Below are 16070 nucleotides of genomic sequence, written 5' to 3'. Positions count from 1 at the left end.
GAATTTTTTGAGAAAATATTTTTCATCAAAATTTTTTAAATAAGAACTCATTTATGAAGAAAAAATTTTTCAAAAATTTTCTTGTAAAATAAATTTCTAGAGATTTTTTGAGGGAATATTTTTCATCAAAATTTTTTTCCTAAGAACTTATTTATGAGGGAACAATCCCTTAAAAAATCTTGAGAAAATATTTTTGATCAAAATTTTTTGACTAAGACTTACTTATGGGAGAAAAATCCCTTGCAAAAATAATTTTCAAAGAATTTTTTGAGAGAATATTTTTCATCAAAAATTTTCTTCTAAGAACTCATTTATGAGGGATAAATCCCTTAGAAAATTTTTCACAATATAATTCTATGAGGGATTTTTTGTGGGAAATTTTTTCCTCAAAAAATTTTGATAGTTAGTATTTTTTGTCAGAAAATCCATTGGAATTGCGAGGAATTTTTTTCATTTAGTAAATTCCTTCGGTAAATCACCTTTTTCTAGTAGTGGCAGTAAAATAATCATACTATGATCAAGAGGATTATAGCAAAATTTTTATATAAAAAGACTTAATGAGTAGATATAGGTGCTGAGTTTGGCATGGAACAACTATAAATTTATTATATTTGTGATTATGTAATTATTTATTTTCAACTTTCACAACTTAACATATTTCTCTTCTTGCACTTTACGAGCACACTTTTAAATTGATAATTAGTGCACTTATTTTAATTATAAAATTTTTAAAAATTTCAATTCAGCCCCTCTCTTGTGTTGCTATATCTAGACAACAAGTGATATTAGAATAAGGTACTCAGCTCATTTGATTTAACAATAAAGAGTTAAAGATCATGGCTAACTCCAATTGGTTCTTTACTTAATAAAGGTTAATCAGCCAATAGATTACTTCTTTTTAATGACACAAATTATATATATTGGAGATCTAATGACATGAAAATTTTTATTCAAGTACTAGATTGTGACTTGTCGAGTGTCATAAGCAATGGACCTTATGCATCCACTATTTTGATTGATGGTGTGCTAAGGATTGAGATGATGTTGATAAGAGAATAGCCTAGCTCAATGTTAATGTCATAAATATTTTATATTGTACTTTAGATGTTAATAAATTTAATCATATTTCTACTTCACTACAAGAAAAGCCATGATTTTTTGCCGATTTTTTTTCAAGAATTATCTGCGGATTTTCTTATGGATGTGCTTGTAGATTGAGTTTAGCTGAACTTTTTCTCTGAAAACTAAATTCGCAAAAAAAGATGTAGGTAATTACCAATGGATTTTTATTTCTTAAAAAATTCATAGGAAATATTTTCGCTATATAATGGAGAAAATTTTTATTTTGATGGATGAAGCAGTACCTGCTGTTTTTTCTAGAGATTTTCTATCCACATGAAAAATCATAGGAAAAATCCACAAAAAATATTTCCTATGGATTTTTCTATGAATATGTGCTATGATTTTACCTAGAGATTTATTTTCTATGGATTTACTTACAAATTAGTTTTTCTAAGGATTTACCTGCGGATATGTTTCCTTGGAATTTATCGAGGATTTTTTTTTTGAGGATATACTTGGAGATTTTTATTCCTGGAGATTTACGTGAGAATTTTATTGCAATTTTTTTGCTACAAAATAGCTATAGATTTATCTGAAAATTTTTTAAAATTTATTTATTTTTATCATTTTATATTTTTATAAATTTTTTTAAAAATTTAGTAAAGATTTTACTCTTACACTTATTTAAACATTATCTTAACAATATTTTTGTGCAAAATTTGATATATATTTTTTTAAAATTTAACATTTTCACAACTAATTAAGAGCTACATATGCATATAGTCAATTAAAAAAAAGTTACACATGTATATAATGTTTGTCAAAAATAATTTTGTGCACAGGCTAAGTTATATAGATATACACATATAATTACTAAATGATACGAATATATGACATTGATTGAATTAATTATATTTAATTGATAATGGATAAATTGTTCCACCACCACTTACATGCATGATAGCTAGATCCTAATTTGAATTTTCAATTGTTTGTTATATATGATCGATGTCAACTTTAATTAGTAATTAATTTGGTACTTTCTATTTTAGTAGATGATCGATCTTATATATAACACAATAATCAAAACCCATACATATATTAATTTTGTGTACTTAATTAGGGTGTTGATTTGTTTAATTATATGAATTGTATGTATTTTGTTTGGGCTTTTCAAAAAGATAATTAAAAAATGGAATGGCAAAAAAAATTATGATTAATTTTTTTTATAAATAAATTTGTGTGTATTAATTTTTAAAATTAAACAAAAGAAAAAATTATATATTTAATGAGTATTATTGTGTAACCCACACACCACTTACCAAAAAATAAAGAAAAAAATGTTAAAGTGTAAGAAGACAATACAACAAAAACTATCTATAATGATATTTTTTTACCGATATCTTGAACAAACATCGTTTAAAAAAGCCACGATGACACAAAGCCGATGTTTCGAATATCTATCATTAAAATTTTATTTTTTATGATATTTAGTGTGATGTTTATATTAAACATCGACAAAAACTTACATATTATGACATTTTGTTTCTACTTAGCGACGTTTATTTCAAACATTTTTATAGTTGTATCTAATGTGACTTTAATTGTGACATGTCTAATAAATGTTACTTAATTTTTTTAAAAAAAATACTTTATGATGCTTATATTAAACATCGAAAAAGGACTTGCTTATTATGACATTTTGTTCACACTGCATGATGTTTATTTCAAACATCATTAAAGTTGTAACTTCTGCGACTTTGTTTATGACATTTATAATAAACATTGTATAAGCTCCTTTCTTTTTTAAAATACTTTATGACACTTATAGTAAACATCAAAAAAGGACCTATTTGTTATGATATTTTATTCATACTAAGCGACAGTTATTCACATAAGCTAGCATCAAAATCCAACTTATGTGAAAATAAAATTAAATAAAAATAAGAAAGTATTTTATTTGATTTCTATGTATATTATATATATATATATATATATTATATATATATATATATATATATATATATATATATATATATATATATATATATATATGTATATATGTTATTTATATTGTTTACAACTTCTATTGAATGGCAAAAATGTCATGTAGCCATACTTACCATGGTTAAATCAACCAAATGATAGGATTGGAGAAATCGATAATCAATTTTATGAAAGATTTGAGAAACATTCAATTTATTGTTTGACCAACAAGCTCTTAATTTTTTATGCATCTTATTTTAGACATATTTCAAAAGGACCAAATAATGAATTAGGTTTGGCTACTAGAAAATTGACTAATAAACTAATCAGTCAATTTGCTAAAATATTTTAGAATTGAATATCCTAGAGTTAGACTACTTAATAAAAATAAATTTATAGCAAATTGAGTAAATTTGAGTTTAATAGATCATATTAAATAATTTAAGATAATTTGGAGTGAATTAAATAAATTAGGATTAAATTAACTATAGTGGGTTGGATAAGGATGGTAATGGATCACACTTGAATTGAATCTTGTAAGGATCTAAGTCAGAAACCAAACTTGCTAGTCAAGATCTAAATCTAAGTCTGAATAGAATACACTAAGTGAGACCTGGATCCGAGTCTAACTTGAAGAAAGCTAGTGAGATCTGAATCCAAAAAATCATATCGGATTCTGATCAAATTTTGGACTTCCTAATAAAATTCTAATTTTTTTTTTAAATTATCAATAAAAAATATTTCTGATCAGATTTTAGATTTTCGGACTCGGATCCAAATGGATCCGAATCCAAATGCAAATTTCATTTGGATCATATTTTTTAATTTCGAGTTCAACCTAAATCCAAAATAAGTGGAATGCCAATCCAAAAATTTGATTCAAATCTGGATCGGATTTTCAAATCACAGAGATCCATTGTTACCCTTAAGGTGAGATAAATTGCTTCCTTACTATTAATTAAGTCATCTTATTTTAATAGATTGTAATTGGATTTGATTGGATTATCTTATTAGAATAAATTAGTTCGGATTTAATACATTTGGGTCGGCTTTAATACATTTGGATCGGTTTAAAATTGAACCCAGTCTATTAACTTAATTTAGAATCTCTCCACACACACACACATAGTATCCCTCCACATTTTGAATCTCCCTCCTAAACACCGCATGTCATTCCTTCTTCCCCTCACAAACAACAAAAACCCTAGCGCTAACTTCTTCTAGCCTTGTAAGGATGACCAGCCACCGTCGAGCGGCGATCAAAGCCAGGAGAGCAAATGACGATAGGTAATACTCTATCCTTTCCAAAAAAAAAAGAATGAAGTAGGAAACATGGAAGGAACTCCTAAAGAGATTTCTTTTCCTTCTCTGATTAGAAGTTCGAAATCCACTCAAAAATTTGCTTTAAATCCAACTCTAATTCCTCCTTAATGAAATCCTATAACATCTTCATTTTTCTCACTGAAAATCGCCACGTTCATGCTATTTTTCTTCTATTATTTTTTTGGATTGCCGATGGATTATCTTGTTTTTGGCCATGAAAATTGGATCAAAACTCATCAAAGACTGGGTAAATCCCTCCCATCTTATTTCCTCAATAATTCTTGATTTTAATAATTCTACAAAATCATTTGAAAAAAAAAATTCGAATCCCCTATTTTTTTTTATTTTGATCTTGCTTGTCGCCGTTATTAGCTGCCACCGATCATCAAACCAGGCCGATTTTGGTCGCCGACGACTACCCCTCCAGCCTCAAGGGTCGCCGACGGAGGGGGGTCTTACTAGCTTGGGAACAAAGGGGGAGAGGGTTCCCCCTGTTCCATGAAAGAATGAAGACGCAGAGCACCGTGCGGGTCCTCTGTCCCATGAAGAGAAAAAAAAAGAAAAGAAAAAAAAAGAAAAAGGAAAAGAAAAAGAAAAGAAAAGAAAGAAAAAAAGAGAGAAAAATTTTCTCTCTCCTCTTTTTCTCTCCTTAATTTTTTCTCTCCAATTTCTCTCTCTGATATTTAATTATAGTCCCTTACCCTCCTTCTAATTATATTAACAAATTAATGTTTTAGCAATTCTTTGTGATCTATAGGTGAGCTTTCATCACATACAAGATCAGTGCGTGCTCAGGTTGGAATCTTGATTCACAAAGGTACTATTTTTATTCTTATGGATCTTTTAATGCCTTTTTAAAGTTCACATAGACTTCAACAATATAGTTTACTTTAGAAATATAATATAATACTCTTATTACTACTTATTAGTTCTTCAATGTTTGATTTAGTTTGGTTATATTTTTATACTAGTTTATAAATATAATGTAACTTTATTATGTTCTCACTATGCATGTTTTTATTAAAAAAGGTATTTTTTTGGATTCAATGGATAAATCTTGGATTCACGAGCCTAACAGAATTAATGCAAGATATTTGTAAGGAGTTGTTGATTTTATAAATTTTATAGATTTCATAAATTTTATACATTTAATGAGTAATGTTGTAGAATGAAATTTATTTTAAAGATATATAGTTATTTAGATTATATTTTATTTATGTTTTGTGACACTAATTTAGAAATAAGAAGAATGAAAACAAATGAAAAGAAATATAAAAAAAAATCAAGAGAACGAATGAAAAAAGAAACATACACAAGATATTAGTTGTTTGTATTTAGTAAAGGGAAAATTGCATTGCATCTGTTGTTGTTAGTATCTAGTAATTTTTATAAATCTGTTCCGATTAGGTATATTTTTAAATATTATAGATTCTCTTCTTCTCCAATCCCTTGAGTTCTTTATATAATGTTATCCTTGACTTACAACCAATTGTCATATGATATATTCTGTTTGAGTTCTTTGTCTTATTATATATTTATTGGAAATTCTAGACTTTGATAAAAGCTGCTAAAAGCTTTAACAAATGATTTGGTACATGTTTATATTTCACTAACTAACAAATATATAGATAAGTGTACCTTTTTTCTATGAATTGCATTGATATGAAGATTTTCTTTCATTTTTTTTTTGATATTAAGTGGTTTTTCTTTTTATTGCTGGAACTTGTAATAGGATTGATTTGTTTATTGTACAAAAATGAAAATCCCTGGACATCGAACATGGATGTATAATCGGCTTCTTCCAGGCCGAAGGGAGTATATAGGTGAATTTTTAAATGACTTAGAAGAGTTTATTAATTTTGCTTGTAACAATTGAAATATTTAATTGAGGGAGTTATTAGGTGTCCTTATAAGTTCTGTAAAAATGAAAAGCACTTAGCCCCAGATTTGGTGAATGTTCACATTCTTCAAAAAGAGTTTACATCGAGGTATTGGTATTGGACATCATATGGAGAGGAAGCACCTCAGATTAATTTAGATGATGATATGCATTCAGCTGCTATAAGTAGTCATCAAGAGTGTGATTTTGACATGAATTTAGGTAAATCAAGTGGGTTTCAGTTTTAAAATAGATTCAGGTGGTCCAAGCAACATTCCATATAGTAACTATGAACATGTGAATAGGTATCAAGGGATGGTGTGTGATGCTGCTGGTATAGAATTTTAGCAGTTTGAACAAAATGTAGAGAAGCCTCCAAATATGGATGCTGTAAGATTTTATGAGTTATTGAATTCAACTCAACAACCATTATGGCCAGATTGTGAAAATCATTTTGAGTTGTCTGCTGCTCTTAGAATGTTGAGTCTCAAATGTGACTACAATATAGCCCATGCCTATTTTGATGCAATAGCATAATTTATGAAGGAGGCAAGTCATCCTGAAAACAAAATTCCTATTAATTATTATAGGGCAAAAAAACTAGTATATGGACTTGGTCTAACTAGCTAAAAGATTGATTGTTGCATTAAGGGATGTATGCTGTATTACAAGGATGACAGAAACTTGAAGGAGTAAGTTTTGTCATGAACCTCACTATGAAACATGCATGTAAAGCACACATGCGAAAGTGTAGAGAGGTTCCCCATAAGACAATTCATTATTTGCCCCTCATCCTTAGACTACCATGGTTATATGCTTCTAAGAGCTCCGTGGGGCACATGAGGTGGTACCATGAAAATCATCAAAAGATGGTGTGTTATGCCACCTTAAGATGGAGAAGCATGGAAACATTTTGATCGGACACATCCTAACTTTGCTGCAAAACTTGAAATATTAGATTTGGCTTATGTGCTGATAGATTTACACCTTATAGCTAATCAACTAAACCATGCTCTTGCTGGCCAGTAATTATTACTACCTATAATTCCCTCTTGAGTTGTGTATGACTCCCCTTACATGTTCTTAATCTTGATCATTCCAGATCTAGATAACCCAAAAAGTAGAATTGATGTGTACTTATAGCCACTAATAGATGAGTCGTAGCAATTATGGAATGATGGTGTAACAACATATGATGTCTCAAAAAAACAGAATTTTGTTATGAGAGCAGCATTGATGTAGACAATTAATGAATTTCCAATGTATGGCATGTTGTCGGAGTGGAATACGGCAGGAAAATTAGCATGCTCCATATGCATGGAACAATCTAAGGCTTTCACATTGAAAAATGATAAGAAAAATTTTGATTTGATTGCCACCATCAATTTTTAGATTTTGATCATGCTTTTAGAAGAAACAAAGATGCTTTCTACAAAAATAGATAAGAGAAATCCAGCCCTCCTCCTAGGTTAATAGGAAACCGAGTATGGGAAAGAGTTTGTGACTTTCCTAAGATAACTAAAATAGGGCAGTTGGCATGTTTTTCAGGATACGAGGTATCTCATAATTGGATAAAAAAATATATTTTGAGATTTGCCATATTGGAGAACCAATCTAATACAGCATAATCTTGATGTCATGCACATTAAAAAAAATATGTTTGACAATATGTTTCATACTGCTATAGACAACAAAGAGAAAACCAAGGATAAAAAAGAAGCCAGAATGGACTTGCCAGAGTATTGTCAGTGAAAGGATTTGTAGTTGGAACCTCTACCAAATGAGAAATGAAAAAAACCTAAAGCTAAGTTCGCTTTGACCATGGACCAAAAGAATGATGTGTGTAATTGGGTGGAGGAGTTGAAGATGCCTGATGGCTATGCTTTTAACTTAGCTAGATGTGTTGATAAGAAAGATACGAAGCTACTTGGGATGAAAAATCATGACTATCATGTTTTTATAGAATGTCTTCTTCCAATTGTCTTTGGTGCACTTCCAGACCCAATATGAAAGCTTATAACTGAACTGAGTTAATTCTTTAGGGACTTATGCGCAATGGTGTTATGAGAGGATCATTTATTACAAATGGAACAAAACATTCTTATCATCTTGTACAAACTAGAGCGAATTTTTTCACCAGGGTTCTTTGACTCTGTGGAGCACCTACCAATTTATTTGTCATATGAAGCTAGAATAGGTGGCCCAGTTCAATATCGATGGATGTATCCATTTGAAAGATAATAACCCAAGTTTGTCTCCATGTCAAGTTTAGCATTTATCAATTACATAATTAATTCATTTAAAATATTGTTGTAGGTTCCTCAATAAGATCAAAAAAATAGTGAAAAATAAACGATACAATGAAGGATCTATATGTCAAGCTTACTTGGCTCAACAGACATCCTACTTCTTTCTCATTATTTTGAGCCACATGTCCAATGTAGAAGAACTAGAGTTAGTTGTAACGATGATGGGGTTGAAAATTATAAAATTCAACCAACTCTATCAATCTTCAATCCTCCTGACCGAACTGCTGGCAAGTGTAAAGATCGATGGCTAGATGATAGAGAAATGCATGCCGTCTAATTACATGTTCTATTAAATTGTGACAAAGTGAAATCATATCTTGAGTAAGTAGTAGACATTATATATATATATATATATATATATATATATATATATATATATATATATATATATATATATATATATATATATATATATATATATATATATATATATATATATGATCAGTAGCTTATAGAATAGATTTAGCTTGAAACTAATATGCTGTTGTCCTGTGGTGCAGCATGTATGTGCAATATTTGAAAGCAGTGTATGGTAATCTTAGTGATGATGTAATTGATAAACAAATTGAAGCTGACTTTCGGTGGTGGTTTCAAGAATATGTAAGCTGACTTTTGGTGGTGGTTTTAAGAATTCAGAGAAAGTAATTACTTAGACATTATATCTTACAAATTCTTTTCATTTGTAAGTTTAAAGCAACCCACAACATGTATAAAATCCCCATTTGCATGACTTGGCATTGGGACTGTTGAGATTGGCAAAGTCATGGCCCATTTATTTTGTAAATAAGTACACATTTCACACTTCTACATGGGATGAGGGCAGACAAAACATACAATAGTGGGGTGTGTGTTTGTGGTATTGGGTAAGATGAAACTTCAACTGATTATTATGGTATTTTTAAAGAGATTCTTGAGGTAGAGTGGCCAAGGCTGCCAATTAAGAGATTAATTTTGTTTAGCTGTGATTGGTATGATGCCTCTAAGCACGAGACGAGAGTGCATAAGCAATATGGGATTGTCGAGGTTAAAAAAAATAAAAATTTTGTTAAGTTTGATCCTTTTTATATTTTCTGAAACAGCAACTCAAGTTTACTATACACCTTATCCTGGAAAGCAAAAGGATAAAATTGATTGTTTGGTAGTTATCAAGACAAAATCAAGTGGGGCTGTGGATAACAAACATACTTTGGAAGTTTTTTATCAAGAAGAGCAGTCACATGTCAATACAATAATTGAGGATGATCCAATTGATCACTTACAAGATGATGAAGTTGATGGTGAAGAGGTAGAGGTGATTTGGATAGAAAAAAAATGATTTCATTGAAATTAAGGAAGATTTTGTTAATGACAATGATGATGATGAGGAAGAGGAGGTAGCTACTGATGAAGAAGAAACAGAGTTGTTCGATAGTGATGATTCAGAAAATTATCATAATGTTGAGGAAGATGAAGATGAAGATGAATAATATTTGGCTGACTTTTTTTATGATTGTATTAAATATTTTGTTAGTTTCTCATTGTTTTGTATCTACTACTGGCATTATATTTCACTACAACTTGTTATTTTATTACAAGTAGTTACTATTCTCCATATGAGTGAATTTTTTAAGTTATTATTTCTTATTCTATATGTGGTTCAATTGTTCTATTTTGTCTACGAATATGGCTAACAATATATGAATTGTTTATGTGTTGTATATTATTATGCTTTTTTTTGTTATAGATGTCTAATTCTGGCCCTTCTAAAAAACTGATGGCTAATAAAGGGGTAAGTGGGAAAAAAAAGTGGCCACTCTCTTTTGAACCAGTGATCCAAAATATACCATAATTCAGTCACTCACATCCCAAACATCTACAACCATCACAAAATACTCCATTATATCATTCTCCTACATCAGAAACTCATGTTTCCCAAATTATTCTATTACACGCCCTCTTATCTCAAACTATCACACCTCAAACTACCGTATCTAATCCTCTCATACCTCAGTCTCCACCTGAACCTATTCAACCCATTTCTTCACCTCCTATCACATCTTTTATGCATCATACTCCATCTATTCCCCTTATTGTGTTCCCTCCTAGGGAATCATCTCCATCTGCTAATCAAATATCAGGTACTTCATCTAGTCAAGTTGGCGGAGATGATCAAAATAGTCGAATTTGGATAGAGCCTGATGGAGAGGGTGAGTAATACATGTGTTCACATGTGATATATTACTGTTTATGTTAAAATGAAGCAAATGTTTTGGACTTTGTTTTATTGGAAATAGATTCAACGAAGACCATCAGAAAATGGTTATTGATGCCATTGCTTCATGCATAAAAAGTAAGTTTGAGGAGGTGAAGCCATCATGGAAAATTTTTTTTCAAACTACTCGAGATTTTTGGTTTGAAGAATTTAAGGTAATGATGTGTAAAACTTTAAATTGATTGATAAATGTGCATATATTGTTTTGGTTAGTACTTTGTAATGTGACATGTCTAACTTATTTTTCATGTATTTATCACCATTTTCAAAAATAATAGTAGAGAAAATTTAGGTGGCTGCCTTGCCATAATGACATGATTAGAATAAATTTTGAAAAAAAAGGTTCATCTAAAATGAGTCAATTATTTCAAGAGCTTAGAAGGAACTTAGACCACAAGCCAGATTGGATAAGAGATATCATATGGAGAGAAATGAAGGCTTATTGGCAGTCCCTGAATTCCTAGCTAAGTCATTATAAAATAAGAAGAATCAAGATTCTTGTGCAAGTACCTCCCTTCACACTGGTGGATCTATACCTCATCATATCCATTGGAAGAGAATGGTATTGTTGTTTCTTTTCTTTTCTTTTTTTCGATGTTATCATTATATTATATCAAATCTTAGTAACATTTCTCTGTCTTTAATCAATTATTGAAGGCTCGGAGTGGGATAGCTTCTTTACTTTCCGAATTTTATTTTTGCACTCATCGAAGAAAAAAGGTTCAGAGTGGGGGGGCGGGGGGGAGGGAAAGGTGCAAAAGCTGAAAGTACTTATGTAAGTTCTTAAATTTATATCAAGTTTCAGTCTCTATTGATATTGATATTGTTGAATGCATATTATGAACTACTGTGTGAAATTTAGACTGGTTGTGGTGCATTTCTAGACGAGCTAGTGTGTGTGTGTGTGTGTCTATGTATATATATATTACGGGATTAACAATGTCCTTTGCTTGCATCACGTTTAGTAGTAAAGGTATCTGGTTTATATGACTTAAATGTGATCCTACGAGAAAGTGCTAGTTTGTGGTTCCCAGATAAAAAAACTACATGTCATGCAAAGCTTTTGGTATGACCAAAGAGGGTGATCTTTCTACTAAGAGTTATCAGCCATAGAAGTGATCAAACTATTTCTTTTTGAGGAAATAGTGATCAAACTACATGTTATGCTGTGCTCGATTGCCTTTAGTCTTATTTCCTATCATTGTATGTTTAATATGACTTAAATCTGATGTTGGTTATTGTTGACTCTGTATCTGAGGTTCTTAAGAGCAGTCTCTTTACCTAACCAATAATGATGGTAGATTAGTGCTGCAATTGATTAAAATTTTCTGCAACAAAAGTTTTGAGCAGGAAATTTGTGCTATTTTTGTATAGTTACACCAGTGAATTTTGAGTGCTAATTCAACATTTTTCATAAGTATGTGTATGTTGACAATTATTTATCTGTTTCATAATCAACTAGATGAGTAGAAGCATGATTGAGGGCATTACTTGTAGCAGACGAGTAGACAAGGTTAAATGGAAGAGATTTCCTTGTTTTTCTGTTCTATCACTATAGTAAAAAAAAAAATTAACCACCATTTTTTGCCGACACTTTTTGGAAGCGTCGGCAGGTTGCGCTGACCTGCCGACGCTTTTAAAAAGCATCGTGTTTTCAACGACGCTTAAAAACGTCGTAAAATTTCAGCATTGTCAACGCCGACGCTTTTAACAAAAATATCATTAAATAAATAAAATGCCGACGCCTTTTTGCGTCATTATTTAACGATGCTAAAAAATGTCATTAGGTTCGCTTAATCCGACCCCCATTCTCCCGTGCCCTAATCTATCTGCCGCCGCCCCCTCCCACCCATTCCTCCCGTTCCCCCTCCCGGCCTCCATCTCTGCCGATTCTTCGCCGCCGGCGCCGCACCCACCGTCCACGCCGCACCGCCGTCCGCCGCTCCCCTCTGCTGCCGCATCCATCCACGCTGCACCCGCGCCGTCCGCCCTCCTCGAAGCCACCCCATCGGCCCTCCTCCCCTCCCCCTCTCGGAGACAATCTTGGCAGGCCCAAAAGACCCCCCCGGTCCCCCTCCCTGACCCAGCCGCATCCCACCATCCCCCTCCCCGACGCCGTACCCCACTGCCCCCCCCACCCCCCCCCGCCCCCCAGCCCGGTGGGTTGGAGTCGAGTCTCCTTTTTGATTGCTTCCAAAAGGAGTTTTGTGAAGGCGATACGACAATCTCCGATCGTAGTCTGAAAGAAGCCCTCCGCCTCCTCACTTTCACAGTTTCGGGTGTAAGTCTCCCATTAATCACCTCGTCGGAGCTTGTTTGCCAGTCGTTTCTTTTCCTTGATTTGTTGCGTTTTCTGTCTTCGATTTATTTTCTGTGTATGATTGCTTTATTATGTTCGATTTGCTTCTACTTTCTTTCTTTCTTTCTTTCGTTGTCAGTCCAGTTAGTTCATTGCACACTAAGTCCAGCCTTCCAAAAAGTTTCAAGAATTGGACCATTGATCCTATTATGTGACAGGTTAAGAGCATTGATCCTATTCATAATTCTAATTTCCAGCAGATTTTACCTATCCTCTGGTTTGCGCATGTACTTAAGAATTTCTAGGGTATGTTTCATCCTCTTAGATGAGTTGAGGTTCAACCAATTTACTTAAAAATTTTTCTATAGCCAATTGAATTTTTGTTATGCACCATTCCAGAGGATTTCAAATCCTATACAACCCTAAGGATAGGAAACTCCAAGAATGGGACATGTGGAAAATCTTCATATTTGATGCATGATATTAGGTCAAAAATTTTTATATAGATGAACAGGTCCTAATCCGTCTAAGCCGATTATAAGAACGGTTCCCTTGACATATTTATTAGAGTCAAAATCTTCTACCTAATATGCTGCATTAGCACTAAGATCTTGCTCGTACACCCGTGCTCACTACTAGAGATCCACAGAAGGTAAATTATTTCTTTGTTAGAGGTCAAATTGCATAACACCATCTTCTAATTGCATCATAGTACCATAAACAAAATAATTAATAATCTAAATAGGCAACAAATTGTTAAACAGTAGTCACTGGTTTTAAGCAATCATTGCAAGACCAGGCAGCAATACACACACCCACACACACACGTTTGTGTGTGTATAACAGTGTTTGGATATCTATTTTGTTAGGGAGGGGGTGTTGGATTTGATGTTGCTTTTTGTTCTTTCTGTTTGGGGATGGTCGTGGGTGTAGGGTTAGGGCAGTTGAAATGACATTATGCACTGTAGGGTTCCAAGAAATGACATTGTGCTGTCGATGATCGCTTCTCTAGCTTACACGATCCTCATCATACTCACAATGATTGGTCTTCACAAGAAGTCTCAATAACATTTGAAATCAGTGATTTTATCTAGGTTTGCTTATCTATATGTTTTATTGGTTGCAGAAGAGAAGTGGAATTGTATTTGAAAATGTTGTGTTAGGTATTATTTATTCTCTTTTTGCAGTTTGTCAAAATTGGGTGTAATGTTGCATTAATAAAGTATCCCACTTCTGCACGTAAAATGCATGGATATGTCTGAAAACTTTGTGAAACCTATCCACATGGAACACCGGGACTTGAACGTTCTCCTTTTCCTCTCTACTAGATTGGTCGTCTCGCCTAGAAGTAATTGACCGTATAATTTTTTCACTTCAGCAAACTTTCTAAGTTGGTCCAAACCTGATAACTGTGAAGGCAAAGCAGATTTTGATACTTCAAAGGATGTCTCAGGTTAAGAATGCGACCTAGAAACTTAATACAGATTTCCATATTGGAATTTGGGATGATACTCTGAAATGAGCAATCTCCAAGCAGAATATCTCATGAATGCAGATTCCATGAATCATATCTCATTCTTCCTTGCTTTCAGATTTCCTGCAGTGGAGATCTCTAGTTTAAGTTTTGGCCTTTTGGGTGATTCATTCCCAAGTCTTTTGCCATAGTAATTAACAAAAAGAGTCCCCTTCCTTGCATGGATTAACCAAATAATGATTACTATAAGAGTGAATAGGGATCCACAAATTTCAACTTAAGGCTTAATCAGTAATGTTCCACACCATAATCGTTTTCCTCCGAAACTACATTCTTTACATGGCTTGTTGCTTGTTGGTTAAACTTTGTAAAAGATTGGCAAAGCACAAATTTACATTAATTAAGTTGCTGCTTGTGTATCCCATTTCAAAAGTTAGATTTCAATATAGATTGACCTATAGAATTAATGCATTTTCTGAATGGGATAGGACCTTCTTTACCTATTAGTTGATGATAGCAAGTATTTACTATGTAAATCATATCATATCTAGATGTATTTTTGAGTCTTCAAGTTATATAATGAACTACAATAGCTGTTATTTTTTTGGATTTTATTAAATGACTGATATTTTTTACTCATTGTATTAATATAGATTGTATAATTTTTTTTATTTTTAGATAAGTTGTAAGTTCGATCATTTTTATCCTACAATGGACAAAAGTTGGATAAATAAACCAAGAAATAGTAAAGAATATTTAGATGGAGTTCATGACTTCATTAAATTTGATATGGAGAAAAATAGTTTGAATGAAAAGATTTTATGTTCATGTCGGAAATGTGTAAATAGTTCTTCTTTAGATCCACAAATTGTTGAAGAACATTTGGTATGGAATAGTTTTTTAAGAGGTTATACCGACTGAATTTTTCATGGAGAATCTATGTTGCCATCATCATGTAACCAACCCCTGACTCATTTTGAATCCACTAGCCTACAAGACATTTCTGCAAGACATGATGATATAAGGGGTTTGATCACAAATACTTTTGGACTTGGTGTTCAAAATTTAGAAGAATCTAGTAGTATAGAAGAAACAGTTGGGATATTTGATGGATGTACGCATATGGAACGTATGCGTGTTGAGGAGCCTATACATACATCTAATGATGAGATAGCTCGTTATCACATCTTAATGAAAAATACAGATGAAGAATTATATCCGGATTGTATGAAATTTTCTAAGATTTTTTTTCTTGTACATTTATTCCATTTAAAATATTTGAATGGATGGTCTGGGAAGAGTTTTACCATGCTACTCAAGTTATTAAAGGATGCATTTTCAGAAAGCACTCGTTTACCACCATCGTATTATGAAGCCAAGAAAGTAGTAAAGAAATTGGATCTTGGATACGAAAAGATTCATAGTTGTCCGAAAGATTGTATGTTATATCGAGGTGAAAATGCTAATCAAGAGTCATGCAATGTATG

Source organism: Elaeis guineensis, chromosome 7, assembly GCF_000442705.2.
Source record: "Elaeis guineensis isolate ETL-2024a chromosome 7, EG11, whole genome shotgun sequence".
Lineage (NCBI taxonomy): Eukaryota > Viridiplantae > Streptophyta > Magnoliopsida > Arecales > Arecaceae > Elaeis > Elaeis guineensis.
This window is presented reverse-complemented; position numbering follows the sequence as displayed.